Source organism: Bos taurus, chromosome 8 (assembly GCF_002263795.3).
Source record: "Bos taurus isolate L1 Dominette 01449 registration number 42190680 breed Hereford chromosome 8, ARS-UCD2.0, whole genome shotgun sequence".
Taxonomy (NCBI): domain Eukaryota; kingdom Metazoa; phylum Chordata; class Mammalia; order Artiodactyla; family Bovidae; genus Bos; species Bos taurus.
In genome coordinates, this window is record NC_037335.1 from 36,604,699 (window position 1) to 36,620,412 (window position 15,714).

The 15,714-nt window shown below is 36.8% G+C and overlaps 1 long non-coding RNA gene across 1 annotated transcript in view; it reads right to left on the reverse strand.

Annotated features, from left to right (window-relative positions):
- Positions 1–15,714, reverse strand: part of LOC132345943 (uncharacterized) — a 465,357-nt gene that overhangs the window by 17,030 nt on the left and 432,613 nt on the right. The window lies entirely within an intron of this gene.

The following is a 15,714-nucleotide window of genomic DNA, read 5'->3' on the forward strand; positions in this document are numbered from 1 at the left end:
TAGGATAGGAAGAGATAATGTGCTCATTGAGTTTCCAAGTCAAGAAGGATGTAAGGTCTATCATGAATAGACCTAGAGACTGTCATACAGAGTAGAGTAAGTCAGAAATAGCAAAACAAATATAAGATTGTTTATATGTAGAATCTTCCATATATGTGGAATCAAGAAAAATAGTACAGATGAACTGATCTGAAAAGCGGAAATAGAGACAGATGTAAAGAACAAACTTACAGATAACACGTGGGAACAGGGAAAGGGGTGGGATGAATTGAGAGACTGGAATTGACATATATATGCTACTTTGTTAAAATAGATAACTAACGAGAACCTACCATATAGCATAGGGAACCCTACTCAATTCTCTGTGGTGACCTAAATGGGAAGGAAATCTAAAAAAGAGGGGAATATATATGTATACATATAACTGATTCACTTCGCTGTGCAGCAGAAACACAACACTGTAAAGCAACAATTAAAAAAAAAATGTAAGGTAGCTGTCACCTTGGCAAATAGCAATCAATGTGGTGGGACCAACACATAACTGCAAATAAACCTAATGAATTAAAGTAAGGCAAAGTACAGGTATTCTGGGTAATGTTACAATTACTTGTTGCCATGGAAATGATGAGGGAATGAAACAATACCATTATCCAAAAAGTATTTTGTAAATGTTGATACTAAATAGACAATTAGACTCTTTTTTTCCTCTTTCTTTCTTGTTCTCACCTAAACTGCTTCTTGATTTTATAGATTTAATCACTCTATTGATTGACTGTATAAGCATACAATCCCTAACCAGAAAAACAGACAAAAATTTCAAGATGAATCATACTTAATATTCTGATCATTGTGATGCATTAAACAGATGTGTGGAATGCCAGAAACAATTAAATAGCTAATTTCACACATGTATACACATGCAGCAATTGTTAGTTAATAATGGAAGAACCCACTCCAAAATTTTTCCCTGGAGAATCCCAAGGACATAGAGCCTGGCAGGCTACAGTCCATGGGGTCACAGAGTTGGACACGACTGAAGTGACTGAGCACACACGCACAATCATTCGTTAGATCTGTTTTCTTAGTCATATTTACGGTTAGACTTCATAAGTTAAAAGGATTTCAGTAAAGTATAATTCATCAAATTATAAATCTAAAACATTTAACATCATAATTTTTTAAGAGTTTCTGCAAATTCTAAGAAAGTAAATACAGTAAGGAAACACTATGAATCTGAAATTATAGATTTTATCATTATTTGTAGTAGCAAAATAAAAGTGAAAAACCCTAAATGTCCAATAATAGGAAATGATTAAGGAAAAAAGTATATATGTGGAATAATATATATAATACACTGCCATTTAATCATTAAGCTGTTGAATAGTTTGTGGGGAAAAAATATAGCATGAAAAGTCATTAAAAGGAGGTATCAAATTATCTATACACATTAGAATAAATGACTGGAAAGAAATGTATCAGTTACTAAATGATAACTATGTGATAAAAATTATATTGCACTTTCTACATTTTCTAAAATTTCTAAAATTTTTATAATTATTTGAATAGCAAAGCAGGGGTGCTTTAAAATATATGAGAAGATGGAGTAATTTTTAAAAATCAATTTAAAGAGGCAAGAATGGAGAGAGGGGGAAAAAAAAGAATTCAGGAAAGAACCTAGGACAGGTGGGACAAGTAGAAAGTAATAATATGATAGATTTAACAAAACAAAAATTACATTAAACGTAGATGTAGTATATCCAGCTTAAAAATGTACATTGTAGTCTAGATATATAGTGCTTATAAAAGTATAAGAATGATAAACGCAAAAGAAGGCCACGAAATATGCCATCCAAACATAGCCAAAAGAGTGCTCTGCTATTATTAATTTCAGCAGTAGCATTACCAAATAATAAGTCAATTCCCAATGGAAAAAGCTTCACTGCACCAGAAAGATGTAACAATTATATGTTTGTATGTACTTAACAGCTTCAAAACGGAGACAATAAAATTAGAACTAAATGGAATTATATGCATAAATCACAATCATAATGGGAGTTTTAAAACACTTCTCTCAGTAGTAGCTAAAATTACTGTTTCAGAGCAGACCAAAAGTGTTTAGTAAGCTAATAAAGAACTATAAATAACCCGGTTAACAAAACGAACTTAAGTGACCTATATAGACCATTAGTCAACAACTTAAGAATATGCAGTATTCAACAACTTAATATATTCCATAAGAACTGAATATCTTTTCAGGAGTACAGTTACCAAAATTGATTAGTGACTGGACCATAAAGCAAGTCTCAACAAATTTTGAGTGTTTTAATTCTATAGAGTATATTATACCACATTACATATTGACCACATTACAGTTCAACTAGGAGGCTATACCAAATATATTTGGAAAATTCTCATGGTAATTAAGAAATACCCTTCTAAATAGCCAAAGGGTCAGAAAATAAATCACAAGGGAAGTAAGGAATTACAAGTGAAATTAGAAAACACTGAGTATCAAAACTTGTGGGCTAAAGCTAAACTGTGCTTTAGAGAGAAATGCATAGCCTTAAATGCATGTTAGTAAAAAGGAAAGGTTGAAAACCAATGATCTTGATTCTTACAAACTAGAAAATTAAAAAATTAACTGTTCATTCTATCCCAAGAAAGTAGAAGGAAGAAAATTTAAAAATAGTAAAATTTATTTAAAAATAGTGGCAAAACCAATACAATATTGTAAAATTAAAAAATAAAATTAAATTAAATTTTAAAAAAAGTAAAATTTAAATATACAATAGAGAGTATCAATAAATCTTATAGGTAAAAGGTGATTCTCTAAAAGGCAACAAAATTGGTAAACCCTAGAAAAATGATGTAAATGAAAGATGAACAAACAATACTAGGAATTTGAATAAGAGCATAAAACTTTATAACTTACTAACATTAACTACTATAAGTAACAAAGGGTCCATATTCACAATATATAACCAACTGCTATAAATATATGTTAAAAACGCAGGCACCTCAACCCCCAATAGAAAACTAGACTTGTGTATGTCAACAATTAGCGGGGGAAAATAGGAATCCATATTGGTCAAAACAAATAAAAAATTAATAAATAATCATGGAAATGCAAGTTAAAGCCACAATGTAATGCCAATTGATACATACCCATCAGAACAGCTAATATTTACAAGATGAACAATATCAAGTGTTGGTGAGAATCCATGAGGTCTGAGTGAAGAGTCCTTACACATATATATTTGTATGGAATTTGTGTGTCATTCCCTGTTAGAAGAACGCACTCTGCTTTTCAGGATGCAATTTTACAGATAGTATAGAACACAGTTAAGCACTGTAAAGTAATGCAGAATATATACATTCTGCATTAGATATGCAGAATAATATATTATATATATATATACTTTATCCAGTAGTTACAGGTTGTAACTACATAATAAATAGAAATGCATGCATATGTTAATAAGAGACTAAGAAGAGAATTCAAGATTCTGTCCATTGCAACAGTAATCATAGAGCCAAAAATTCTAAATAACATAAATGTCAATCCACCACAAGAATGGATAAATAAATTTTGATGTAGTGGCACAATTGACTACAGTGATTAAGTATGATCAATATAACATCAAGGAAAACATGCCACACATAAAAATATACACTATATGATTCTCAAGTGGTTCCCTCTTAGGAAGAAAGAGGTAAGTAGTAATTAAGAGGGCAGAAAGCAAACTTCTTGGGCTGGCAATATTTTATTTCTTGACCTAGATGTGGTTCCATAAGTAGTTGTTTTTGATAAATATATCAAAAACTATACCTTTACTGTCATGTATTTTTCTCTATTTGTTGCATGTCAGTAAAGTTTTATTAATGGCTACTATTTATTCACACATATACATGTATTAAACCAATTAATTTTCAAAATATGAATTTTATAGCAGTGCTTCTCAATGTACGGGATCCAGCCCACTCTTGGACCACAGAAATGTCATGCAATTCCACAGAAAATTTATATGGGTAAGGACCACTCATTCGTAACTTGGTGAGGTATTCAATATTGCTAAAATTTAAGGTAGAAATACTTGTTAACATTTAGTGAAACCAAAAATATTTTCTAGTTCTTATCATTTTTTTTTTTTCCTACTGGGACTGGAAATAAAAGAGCTGGACAGGATATAGTGACTTTTACTCTGGGTTAGACTTGTCTCGTGGTTCTAAATTGTGCCGCTAGCCTATTCAGCAAGTTGAAAGTATGGAATATTGGCTACCAAGACAGACAAGCATCAGAGTACAGATGAATCAGAGCTGGATTTGTAACAGTTCAGGAAAAATAAACTTCAAGTGCAAAGCCTATTGATTATGACAATGTCATGTTATCAGAAAGAAAAACAAAACCCTGGAATCAGATCTGTGTTCAAATACATGTATGAGCTGGGTTGGTGCTGATCAAGCTACTTAACTTTTTTCTTAATTATGTTTTTATTATTAATGATGAAATAATGACTAGTAAACCAATACTATATGCACTAACAAAACTGTCACTAAAAGGCAAAAGTCAAGATGCCAAAGAATGTACACACTTCATTCAACTAATATTATTTTTCAAGCTGATTAATTTTCTAAGCCTTGATTTTCTCATCTATAAAATGGAGGTGAATTATCTACCTTCCAGATGTATTATACACATTAAAAATAATACAACATGTATACCGTTATGATTGATGGAAGACTGATGCTCATTGTGAATAAAATAGCATTTCCATGGTCCCATTAAAAAGACACACATGTCTTAAAGGACAATATTAAAGAAGGAAAACAAGTCATCTACAAAACATTTTTAATGAATTAATATGCAGTTTGATTCTTTATCCTGGCCATGGGACAGTCTTTCAAGATATAGAAGATGGTCATCTCTGCAAAGTCATTCAAGTATTGCTCTACAGATCTCTCCCTTACTGCATGCCAAATTAATTACTGTGAAATAGACTCGGTTGTGCCATGCTGGTGTTTGGATAGTGCTGTGTATTGCAGAGTGTTTTATAGCTATTAATTACTGTCCTCACAATATTGGGAAGTGGACCACTGCAACCTTCTTAGAGCACTAATTAGACTCTGGCACAAAAAGGTCATATAACCTTCTGAAGGTCATTCACTGAAGAAAGATTTGAAGACTGCAGGGACTGAAGGGGCCCAGTTTGCAGAAAGGTAACAAATCACAAAATGAAAATTCAGGATTCTAGTACCGAAGCTCAGTTTTGTCATTCACTCTGTAATCTGGGCAAGTCACATAATCTCTCTCAGTTTCACTTCCTCCTATGAGAAATAATAAGAATGACTCACAGATATTGAGATCTAGATTCTAGGACTATAATAGCCTAAAGTCTCTTGAATAGAAACATACATTGACAATTTTATCTTTAAAAATATATCCTGCCATTTTTTTTAAGTCAATAATTGTCTGAAACATTGGACTCAGTTGCCAAAAGGAACTAAATCCAAGATTGAGTAGAACAAGGCGAGAGGGAGCCCTACAGAATTGTATTTAACCTTCAAAAGACAGTTATGTCTAGGAGACATGGGATTTAGAGCAGGTCAACCAGGCTCCTGTGAGTTTGGCTCCTCCACTTAATAGCTGCATGACTTGGGCAATTAACTTCACTTTTCAAAGCTCGTTACCTCCTCTATAAAACAGGGATAATACTTCTCTTAGGAAGTTATTGTAAAGAGTAAAAGAGATGGTATAGACTAAATACAAAGTAAAAATAACTAAGAATACTTTGTTTTGTTTCTAGTAAGGAAACATCTGGTGGCTCAGATGGTAAAGAATCTGCCCACAGTGAAGAAGACCCAGGTTTGATCCCTGGGTCAGGAAGATCCCCTGGAGAAGGGAATGGCTACCCACTCTAGTATTTTTGCCTGGAGAATTACATGGACAGAGGAGCTTAAGTGGGCTACAGTCCATGGGGTCGCAGAGTCAGGCACAACTGAGTGACTAACACTTTCACTTTTCTTCAGGAACAAAGTAAATAATAACTAAGAATATTTGTTTTGTTTCTAGTAAGGAAAGTAAAACATAGGACGGGTGAACTTCTGCTCATCTATACTGACATAGTAATACCTAACACTGAAAAGACTTTTCAATACTTTTAGTAAGAAAATAGGATTCTTCTGTTCCTCCTCTGAAATGTTCTGAACTAAGAAAATGTGTTTTGAGTAAACAAAGATCATCTTAGCATTCCAGCTGCATACTCTACAGGATATTATTAGCAAGGGGCTTGTGATTATTGATAAAGTCACCTGCATGGTCATCTGGACTGTTTATTCCTTCCTTCATTATTTATTCAGTTATTTAACATTCATCTCATTTCCTTAAAACTGAGCAAGTAATTGGCATGCATTTGATGGACCCTGAAAAGATCATAAAATCCCTATCCTCAAGGTGCTTCCAGACTATGAAGGAGCCTTATGCCAACAGATTATTGCAACAGAGCAATAACTTAACTCTACCTGGGAAAGTCCATTTAGACATCTTGTCCTCTGCAAAGCTGCACTGCATCTTGAAAGATGAGTAGGATTAAATCAGTTGGATAAGTTTGGGGAGCACATTATGGACAGAGAGACTAAGGTGCTAAAGGGCAAAGATCAGCATGTCAGGTTAGAGAAATGGCAAGGGTTTTGTCATCAGGGCTGCATGGGGAGAGACTGAGGTCAGGGCACAAATCAGGCTTTCTAACTCTAATTATACTATCGTTTGATTCCATCCTTAACGTCTAACCACATCTTATAGAGCCTCACTAAATCCCTTGAGGATGCACAGGTGCTCTATCCTCTGCTCATTTAAAAAAGCTAATCCCAATAGAATGCAAAATGAGAATTTTAAAAGTTCACTAGATATCACACCATAAGCGATACACTTGCCACATTTAAATCATTCAGATGATCTGCTGTGAAAAGTGCCCTGAAGATACATTTTAAAAATTGCAGAGAATATGACAATAGATATCCATTAAGTGGGTGGTATTTACCAGACATTTTTGCTTGGATTAGGATACAAAGATGAGTTAAATGCAGCACCTGCCTTAAAGGAAATTTTTATGTAATACGGTATACTAAGATAACTAATATAGGACTGAATATGACAAAAGCCTTAAGAGTAGTACAAGTAGAATATGCTATGAACAGGAGATATAAATGGTGAGATCAGAAAGGTTAATCTTGTCACACCAAACATCCAACTCTGAGATTAGAATCTCTTTTAATTGAAAATGTCTATCTCATGCACAAACAACCTCAATGTCAGCATTACCATGAGCCCTACAGAACGCACAGCATTTTAATGGATAAAATCAAGGTATAGGGAATTCTAAGTAGAGGAAATGAAGACAAAGTTTTGAAGGCAGGAATGTGGGATCAGTTCTCATAGCCAAAAAGTCATGGGCAGAAAGCCCCAATGCTGAATCTGTTCTCCTTGATGCTCCCATTCCACCCTCACTTTTCCACAAGGTTCTCAGTGTCTCTTCCAGTTGTCCCACTATATCTACAACAGGCCAGCTTATCCCCAGCTTCCCTCCGTTTTCATCCAGATGGTATTATAAATCATCTCCTTTTATCTCCCCTGGGTTTCAGGAAAGGACTTCAGTTACAGATAAGTATTTCTTAGGACTATTCTCTCAAGCTTTCTTTTACTAACAAGATCACTGGAAGGTATGCAGAATAAAAGATTTCTGCAAGATAAATTTTCTGTGTGTTTCCAGAATAAAGTCTCCTTAGAGAAATCAAATAAATTCAAAGAAATAACAAATCATTGTTTGCTCTAAAAACACTATTCAGAAGTGCACCTGTGACAGATATCCAGTTCTTAGGTTAAGATAGGGTCTGTAATAAAACTGGGAGCCTTTGACCTGTGAAAACTCCTTTGGGTGGACCTGCAGCCTACCTAGTCTCTGTAGTTTGAATCCATGTCAGCTCCATTCTTGATACAGGAGAAAATATTTTGTTTAATCTCCAAGGATATTTCCCAACCTATTCTCCAAAAGTAGGTAGGGACCAGACAGTTCCAAGTTTCCCTTTACTGCCTCAGCCAGGAGGGCCCCTTGCATGTCTGTGCCTACCTTCATGGATGGAGAATGAGAACCTGCAAAGGCAGCATTGCAATGAATAGAGATTATCTGGAAATGGGGCTATAAATAGGGTGCTTTAGAACCCAAAGCACATTCAGCCAGCTACTGTCAGCATAGACTAAGAAAGGAGGCTTTATTATTATAGCAGAAGCAAGCAAACAGGCTTTCCTTGTCAGTAAAAGCAGCACATAATACACTCAACATGCTGACTGGAATTAGAGTACAAATCACAGGTCAGTTCTGAACAGCATAGAGAGAGTTTTCTCTTATCTAAAGCTAAAAAACACACCTGGGCAACGTGCCATTGGGAAAAAGAAATTGATCACTCGGTCTTCCATATTTTCTGATGATGTTTTGGTCATTGGGTGGGATGGATGTAGACATGTCTCCACAGTCTCCAGTGAGAGAACGAGATGGTGTAGATGAGCAGGTAAGACACTGAGTAAATCGACCTGGGGCTTCTGAATACAAGGGAGATATATCAGCCTGCCCTTGGTGGCTGAGATGAGTAGAACTAGCAGCTCAGGGTGGAGCGATGGATTAAAAGAGCTTTCTATAAATGAGACATGACCAAAGAAGGACTGACCTTCACTGGAGATGTCCCAGCAGAAGGCGATTGGCAACCAAGTCAAGGATGCTGGGTTGATCACGGATGCGAGAAAGGAGAATGAGATAAGAATGGGTGGCCTAGATGTTCACCTAATGTCGCTCCCATCTTCAAATGCTTTAATAAATCAATTTCTCAGAATACAAAGTAACAGTCCCTATGGAAGAGCTTATTCCTTTTCATTCAGGGAAATGTGCCTATTCTTCCATAGCCCCATATAGGTTCACAGCTCCCTTGTCTAACCACCTGGCAAAGGCAGGCTTCTCAACTGCAGTTAAGAGTTTGGAATATGTTATTCTTTTTAAAAAGGTTAATGTTGCCTGTGTTTCCATTACGAAAAAGGTAAGTTCGAGGCGGTCCTAAGATGGCAGAGGAATAGGACGAGGAAACCACTTTCTCCCCCACAAATTCATAAAAAGAACATTTAAACGCTGAGTAAATTCCACAAAACAACTTCTGGATGCTGACAGAGGACATCAGGCACCCAGAAAAACGGCCCATTGTCTTTGAAAAGAGGTAGGAAAAAATATAAAAGATAAAAAAAAAGACGGAGCTCCATCCTGGGAAGGGGGTCTTAAAAAGAGAAGTTTCCAAACACCAGGAAACACTCTCTTTGCCGAGTCTGTGGTGAGCCTTGGAAGCACAGAGGGCAACATAACAGGGAGGAAAAATAAATAAAAAATTAAAACCCACAGATTACGAGCCCAACAGTAACTCCCCCAGCGGAAAAGCAGTGCAGATGCCTGCATCCGCCACTACCAAGCTGGGGCTGGGCAGGGAGGTGCGGGCTGCATTGCTTAGAGTAAGGATCAGGCCTGAATGCCCCGAGGGTAGTCAGAGAGAACAAACTTGGGCTAGCAAACCAGACTGTGGGATAGCTACCATGCGAAAAGCCCTAAGACACCGCCAGGCCCACTCACAGAACAAAGGACTGAGCAGAGCTAGTCGGCTGCAGACCATCCCCCTCCAGTGACAGGCAGCCAAAGCCGGAAGCGGGCAATCGCAGCCCCAGAGAGACATTATCTACCAAACTGCAAGCAGGCTTCTTTGCTAACTAAGACTTCTTGGGGTTCTGGACAGTCATCATCCGCCTGAGAAGGTGCACCGGTTGTACACCCAGAAAACCGAGCAGCAGGGATGGGAGAGGTGATAAGTCGCAGCGACCACGCTCGCCAAACACCTCATCACCTGAGCTGCTCGGACCTGGGAAGGGCACAAAACACAGGCCCAATGGAGTCTGCACCTCTGAGGACTACCAGAGTACATGAACCTGAGCGGCTTAGACCTGGGAGGTGCATGCAGCCCAGGGCTGGCCTCGGACAGTTCCCAGCAGAGCAACCTAGAGGCTGCGCTGTGTGGGCAAGGATAGCACATACGCCGTGAGCAAGGGCAGGCCCAGTGTGGCTGAGACACTGCAAGCACACGCCAGTGTTATTTGCTTGTAGCGTCCCTCTCTCCCCACAGCGCGACTGAACAAGTGAGCCTAAAAAAGTGTCTACCACCACCACCTTGTGTCAGGGTGGAAAGCAGACACTGAAGAGACCAGCAAACAGAAGAAGCTAAAACAGAGGGAACCTCCTTGGAAGTGACAGGTGCAATATATTAAAACCCTGTAGTTAGTACCGACAACATAGGAAGGGGCCTATAGATCTTGAGAAATATAAGCTAGACCAAGGAACTATCCAAAAATGAACTGACCCCACACTGCCCAGAACAACACCAGAGAAAGTCCTAGATATATTTTTACTATTTTTACCATCATTCTTTTTTTTTTTTCTTTTTTTTTAAACTTTAAAAAAATTTTAAGTCCTCTATTACTCCTTTAATTTTCATTTTTGTAACCTACCATTACTTTTCAAAAAAAAAAAAAGGACCTTTTTTTTTAAAAGCAAACTTCATATATATATACTTTTTAAAAATAATTTTTGTGACTTTTTTTTTTCTCTTTTCTTTAATATTGTATTTTTGAAAATCCAACCTCTACTCTAGATTTTTAACCTTTGCTTTTTGGTATTTGTTATCAATTTTGTACCTTTAAGAACCCAATCTTCAGTACCCATTTTTACTTGGGAGCAAGATTACTAACTTGACTGCTCTCTCATCCTTTGGACTCTCCTTTTTCTCCACCAGGTCACCTCTGTCTCCTCCCTCCCTCTTCTCTGCTCTACCCAACTCTATGAATTTCTGTGTGTTCCAGATGGTGGAAAACACTTAGGGAACTGATTACTGGCTGGGTCTGTCTCTCTCCTTTTCATTCCCCCCTTTTATCCTCCTGGCCACCTCTGTCTCCTTCCTCCCTCTTCTCTTCTCTGTATAACTCCATGAACATCTCTAAGCGGTCCAGACTGTGGAGCGCACATAAGGAAGGGATTACTGGCTAGCTTGCTCTCTCCTCTTTTGATTCCACCTCATCTCATTCAGGTCACCTCTAACTCCCTCCTCCCTCTTTTCCATGTAACTCTGTGAACCTCTCTGGGTGTCCCTCACTGTGGAGAAACTTTTCATCTTTAACCTAGATGTTTTATCAATTGTGCTGTATAGAAGGAGCAGTCTTGAGACTACTGTAAAAATAAGACTGAAAACCAGAAGCAGGAAGCTTAAGTCCAAATCCTGAGAACATCAGAGAACTCCTGACTCCAGGGAACATTAATCAATAGGAGCTCATCAAACACCTCCATACCTACACTGAAACCAAGCACCACCCAAGGGCCAACAAGTTCCAGAGCAAGATATACCACACAAATTCTCTAGCAACATAGGAACACAGCCCTGAGCTTCAATATACAGGCTGCCCAAAGTTACTCCAAAACCACTGACATCTCATAACACATTACTGGACACTTCATTGCACTCCAGAGAGAAGAAATCCAGCTCCACCCACCAGAACATCGACACAAGCTTCCCTAACCAAGAAACCTTGACAAGCCACCGATACAACCCCACCCAAAGCAAAGAAACTCCACAATAAAGAGAACTCCACAAACTGCCAGAATACAGAAAGGCCACCCCAAACGCAGCAATATAAAGAAGATGAAGAGACAGAAGAATATCCAGCAGGTAAAGGAACAGGATAAATGCCCACCAAACCAAACAAAAGAGGAAGAGATAGGGAATCTACATGATAAAGAATTCCGAATAATGATAGTGAAAATGATCCAAAATCTTGAAATCAAAATGGAATCAGATTAAATAGCCTGGAGACAAGGATTGAGAAGATGCAAGAAAGGTTTAACAAGGACCCAGAAGAAATAAAAAAGAGTCAATATATAATGAATAATGTAATATATGAGATCAAAAACACTCTAGAGGCAACAAATAGTGGAATAATGGAGGCAGAAGATAGGATTAGTGAAGTAGAAGATAGAATGGTAGAAATAAATGAATCAGAGAGGAAAAAAGAAAAACGAATTAAAAGAAATCAGGACAATCTCAGAGACCCCCAGGACAATATTAAACACTCCAACATTCAAATCATGGGAGTCCCAGAAGAACAAGACAAAAGGAAAGACCATGAGAAAATGAGGAGGAGATAATAGTTGATAGGAGATAATAGTTGCAAACTTCCCTAAAATGAAGAAGGAAATAATCACCCAAGTCCAAGAAACCCAGAGAGTCCCAAACAGGATAAACCCAAGGCGAAACAACCCAAGACACATATTAATCAAATTAACAAAGGTCAAACACAAAGAACAAATGTTAAAAGCAGCAAGGGAAAAACAACAAATAACACACAAGGGGATTCCCATAAGGATAACAGTTGATCTTTCAATAGAAACTCTTCAGGCCAGGAGGGAATGGCAAGACATACTTAAAGCGATGAAAGAAAATAACCTACAGCCCAGATTACTGTACCCAGCAAGGATCTCATTCAAATATGAAGGAGAAATCAAAAGCTTTACAGACAAGCAAAAGCTGAGAGAATTCAGCACCACCAAACCAGCTCTCCAACAAATGCTAAAGGATCTTCCCTAGACAGGAAATACAAAAAGGGTGTATAAACTCGAACCCATAATAATAAAGTAAATGGCAATGGGATCATACTTATCAATAATTACCTTAAACATAAATGGGTTGAATGCCCCAACCAAAAGACAAAGACTGGCTGAATGGATACAAAAACAAGACCCCTATATATGTTGTCTACAAGAGACCCACCTCAAAACAAGGCACACGTACAGACTGAAAGTGAAGGGCTGGGAAAAGATATTCCATGCAAATAGAGACCAAAAGAAAGCAGGAGTAGCAATACTCCTATCAGATATAATAGACTTTAAAACAAAGGTTGTGAAGAGAGACAAAAAAGGACACTACATAATGATCAAAGAATCAATCCAAGAACAAGATATAACAATCATAAATACATATGCATCCAATGTAGCAGCACCGCAATATGTAAGACAAATGCTAACAAGTATGAAGGGGAAATTAACAATAACACAATACTAGTGGGAGACTTTAATACCCCACTCACACCTATGGATAGATCAACTAAAGAGAAAATTAACAAAGAAACACAAACTTTAAATGATACAATAGACCAGTTAGACCTAATTGATATCTATAGGACATTTCACCCCCAAAACAATGAATTTCACCTTTTTCTCAAGCGCACATGGAACCTTCCCCAGGATAGATCACATCCTGGGCCATAAATCTAGCCTTGGTAAATTCAAAAAAATTGAAATCATTCCAAGCATCTTTTCTGACCATAATGCAGTAAGATTAGATCTCAATTACAGGAGAAAAACTATTAAAAATCCCAACATAGGGAGGCTGAACAACACGCTTCTGAATAACCAACAAATCACAGAAGAAATCAAAAAAGAAATCAAAATATACATAGAAATGAATGAAAATGAAAACACAACAACCCAAAACCTGTGGGACACTGTAAAAGCAGTGCTAAGGGGAAAGTTCATAGCAATACAGGCATACCTCAAGAAACAAGAAAAAAGTCAAATAAATAACCTAATTCTACACCTAAAGCCACTAGAAAAGGAAGAAATGAAGAACCCCAGGGTTAGTAGAAGGAAAGAAATCTTAAAAATTAGGGCAGAAATAAATGCAAAAGAAACAAAAGAGACCATAGCAAAAAGCAACAAAGCCAAAAGCTGGTTCTTTGAAAGGATAAATAAAATTGACAAACCATTAGCCAGAGTCATCAAGAAACAAAAGGAGAAAAATCAAATCAATAAAATTAGAAATGAAAATGGAGAGATCACAACAGACAACACAGAAATACAAAGGATCATAAGAGACTACTATCAGCAATTATATGCCAATAAAATGGACAATGTGGAAGAAATGGACAAATTCTTAGAAAAGTATAACTTTCCAAAACTGGATCAGGAAGAAATAGAAAATCTTAACACCCCCATCACAAGCACAGAAATTGAAACTGTAATAAAAAATCTTCCAGCAAACAAAAGCCCAGGTCCAGACAGCTTCACAGCTGAATTCTACCAAAAATTTAGAGAAGAGCTAACACCTATTCCACTCAAACTCTTCCAGAAAATTGCAGAGAAAGGTAAACTTCCAAACTCATTCTATGAGGCCACCATCACCCTAATACCAAAGCCTGACAAAGATGCCACAAAAAAGAAAACTACAGGCCAATATCACTGATGAACATAGATGCAAAAATCCTTAACAAAATTCTAGCAATCAGACTCCAACAACACATTAAAAAGATCATACACCATGACCAAGTGGGCTTTATCCCAGGGATGCAAGGATTCTTCAATATCTGCAAATCAATCAATGTAATACACCACATTAACAAATTGAAAAATAAAAGCCATATGATTATCTCAATAGATGCAGAAAAAGCTTTTGACAAAATTTAACATCCATTTATGATAAAAACTCTCCAAAAAGCAGGAATAGGAGGAACATACCTCAACATAATAAAAGCTATATATGACAAACCCACAGCAAACATTATCCTCAATGGTGAAATATTGAAAGTGTTTCCCCTAAAGTCAGGAACAAGACAAGGGTGCCCACTTTCACCACTACTATTCAACATAGTTTTGTAAGTTTTTGGCACAGCAATCAGAGCAGAAAAAGAAATAAAAGGAATCCAGATTGGAAAAGAAGAAGTAAAATTCTCACTGTTTGCAGATGACATCATCCTCTGCATAGAAAACCCTAAAGACTCCACCAGAAAATTACTAGAGCTAATCAATGGAAATAGTAAAGTTGCAGGATATAAAATCAACACACAGAAATCCCTTGCATTCCTATACACTAATAATGAGAAAATAGAAAGAGAAATTAAGGAAACAATTCCATTCACCATCGCAACGAAAAGAATAAAATACTTAGGAATATATCTACCTAAAGAAACTAAAGACCTATATATAGAAAACTATAAAACACTAGTGAAAGAAATCAAAGAGGACACTAATAGATGGATAAATATACCATGTTCATAGATCAGAAGAATCAGTATAGTGAAAATGAGTATACTACCCAAAGCAATCTATAGATTCAACGCAATCCCTATCAAGCTACAAACGGTATTTTTCACACAGCTAGAACAAACAATTTCACAATTTGTATGGAAATACAAAAAACCACAAATAGCCAAAGCAATCTTGAGAAAGAAGAATGGAAATGGAGGGATCAACCTGCCTGACTTCAGGCTCTACTACAAAGCCACAGTCATCAAGACAGTATGGTACTGGCACAAAGACAGAAACATAGATCAGTGGAACAAAATAGAAAGCCCCGAGATAAATCCACGCACCTATGGACACCTTACTTTTGACAAAGGAGGCAAGAGTATACAATGGAGAAAAGACAATCTCTTTAACAAGTGGTGCTGGGAAAACTGGTCAACCACTTATAAAAGAATGAAACTAGAACACTTTCTAACACCATGCCAAAAATAAACTCAAAATGGATTAAAGATCTAAATGTAAGACCAGAAACTATACAACTCTTAGAGGAGAAAATAGGCAAAACACTCTC